Here is a 3,162-nt window from a genome sequence, read left to right on the forward strand (position 1 = left end):
TAATTATAATTGATACAAATAAAAATTTGTTATTTTTTATTTTTACGAAAACAAATTGCTAAATAACTCAATATTATTATTATTATTATTATTATTATTATTATTATTATTATACACTAATATTTATTTTTTATTAAATAAAAAAATCCAAAATCTAGTTCTGAATCGTCTTATAGGACCGGAATACGGACCACCGATCATAGGTCCGAATAATACATAGATAGTCTGAACCGACCTGGGAAAATATAGGCTCGAACTAAATCCGATCCGACCCGTCTATTTTATATTCTATTCATTTGATATTTGTACCGTTTGATTCAGTGACCATATATTTAATTCTATATAAAAAAAATCAAATTAGAACAGAATATTATTCAGTTGGGTAAAACTCCTAAAAAACCTCCAACTTGCAAAAATATATACAAATATACCTTCAACTTGAAAAACTATCATTCAATCCCCGAACTTGTAACTTGTCACTGAATAAAACCTCGAACTTGCAAATTATTACTCTAATAAACCTTTGATCGGTTTGACCACAATTTCAGGCGATCATAAATCCACATATTAACGGATTGCTGATGTCACCTTATATACGTTATCAATTTTAATTTAAAAAATGACATCACCAGTCCGTCAATACGTGGATTTCCGATTGTTTGAAATTGTGGTCAAACCGGTCAAAGGTTTATTAAAACACAGTTTTTCAATTTGAAGATTTATTTGTATATATTTTTGCAAGTGTGAGGTTTTTTAGAGGTTTTACCCTATTCGATTTAATTCGATTTCGATTCGTACCAAAGTCATAACAAAATTTTCAAATGGAAATGGCCACCTCTGCTTACGGGTACAACTTAAATATTTTTTTTTCCCGTTCGTTTTCGCATATACGGCAAAATATATGTAATTTTTTTTTTTTGCATCCGTGGCAGTTTTCTTGTATGGGGCCCATTTAAGTAATTGTAGTATTAGGGGCCAGATTTAGCCCAATTAAATTAGAGCCCATTATACAATAATAAATCAATGTGTTAGCCCAATTGAAAATAGCCCATTTCTACACAAGAAAACATTGATATTCATTTCCCAGTCTAAACGCTTAGCTCTTTTTTAAAAAAAAATGTATTTACTAATAATTTTTTTTTTAAATAGAATAGAAGACAGTTTGTTTTGTTAGAAATACAGAAAAAATACTAACAATAATTTACTAATGTTATTATGTTAGTGAGTATTATAACAATCGAATTATTCATAATGTATGTATTTTTCAAAAAAATAATTATGTACTTCCTTATTCTTCCAAGATTTGAATTTACATATATTTTCAAGATCCACATTTCCAATCGAGGTCTTATCTGAAATTTTGAAAGCTCCAAACGAATGCAGTAAAATTTAATTTTCACAACTACAATTAACGAAAGATATTGTTAAATTTTATTATTTAGGTGGTTTACTCTTAATTAAGATTATGAAAAAAAGGTTGTTGTTTAGGAACAAAAGTTGCAAAAATTTCATAGACATGGAGAAAATAAAAAAAAACTTTTATATTCAAGATTAAATTTTAAGCAATAATCAGCATTTAAACTCGAATCTTACAGAAATAAATTTCATGTATAACTAAGGTCTTAATTTTTTACCCGTAACGGATAATCATTCATTTGACAATCACCAAAATTAGTTGAATCCAAAGAGCTTGGCACAATGCATTTCGTACGCCAATCATCATGCACATAAATTTTTTTGATGTGATTGGCATTGATTTATATATATATATGTATACAAAAAACAAGGCGAGTGTATATACATATACATATACATATACGTATACATATACATATATGTATATGTATATGCATATGCATGCACGAATCGGAAAAAAGTGGGAAAATGAAAAAGAAAAGTCAATAGTAACAGAGAAGCCCCACGTCTTTGAGAGGGTTGATGATGTTCCATCACGACAACCCCTCGTTTGCACATGCACTGTCTCCTTTCCCAAACCCCATAAACCCGAAAACCTTTTTCGAAACATATCGCATTAATCTCATGCCCACGTGTCATTTTTTCCTTTGATTACATTTTTTTTCCCGCTTGTGTTATGTTTTCGAAATTATATAGATTGGTCTTTGAAAAGAGAATAATGGGGGGAGATTTGATTTTTGGGGTTGAGCCAAAACTCAACGGTCCAAAAAAAAATACCATTTATATGATATATCGAATGCATGGCCCTCAACGTTTATCATTCTTGATTTTAAAAAAAAAAATATATAATTAATCGGATCATTCCCTTATCTATATCATTATGCATTTCATACATAATATATATATTTCTATATCGGTTTCATTATCCGATCGAGAATAAAAATTTGGTTTTTTCTTGAACCGTTTTGATAACTTGAACTACTGTATAAATAAAACGAAATATATAGAGCTGAATTGGATAACCAAATGATCGATGTTAAATGAATGGTGTAATAATGGATACAAAGACAATATAAATCGAAAGAAGAAAGGCTAATAGGTTAAGAAAAATGATGGAATGAAGGGAACATGCATGAGAGATTTGGTGCGTCTTTTGGTACGAAAAATAAGTTACCAATTTTTTTTTTTTCGGGAATATAATTTTATGTGATGCTGTAAAGTTAGGGTTTCCATGTGACCTAAAGCTCCACATGGGACCTCGGACACACACAAAAAAAAAAAAAAAAAAGAAACCACTTCCACTCCACTAAAATAAAAATCATGTCAGTTTTGAAAATCTTTTTAATTACTCTCATTATCTTACACGACATTATTGATCAATGTCCAAGTACCATTGAATTGGGGTGGTATGTCAAGTTAAATCCAATGGTTATTTAATGCAATTGTTAAAATTCTAACGATTTTGTGACTATATATGTAGAATTAGAATCCTAAATTTTATAGTTTGTAGGTTAAACATCAACTATTAAATTAATTTGATAAAAGAAATTCTTATAATATATTATTAATGCATTCACACACACATATATATATATATATATATATATATATATATATATATAATTTGATTAAAAAACTTACAATATACTATTTGTTAGATATCTGGGATATAAAAAGAAGAACAATAACAGAAAAGTAAATAGGAACCGGATAACTCTTCAAGGCGTGATACACTTTCCTAAAAAC

Source organism: Tarenaya hassleriana, unplaced genomic scaffold (genome assembly GCF_000463585.1).
Source record: "Tarenaya hassleriana unplaced genomic scaffold, ASM46358v1 Cleome7, whole genome shotgun sequence".
In the NCBI taxonomy this organism is placed as follows: Eukaryota; Viridiplantae; Streptophyta; class Magnoliopsida; order Brassicales; family Cleomaceae; genus Tarenaya; species Tarenaya hassleriana.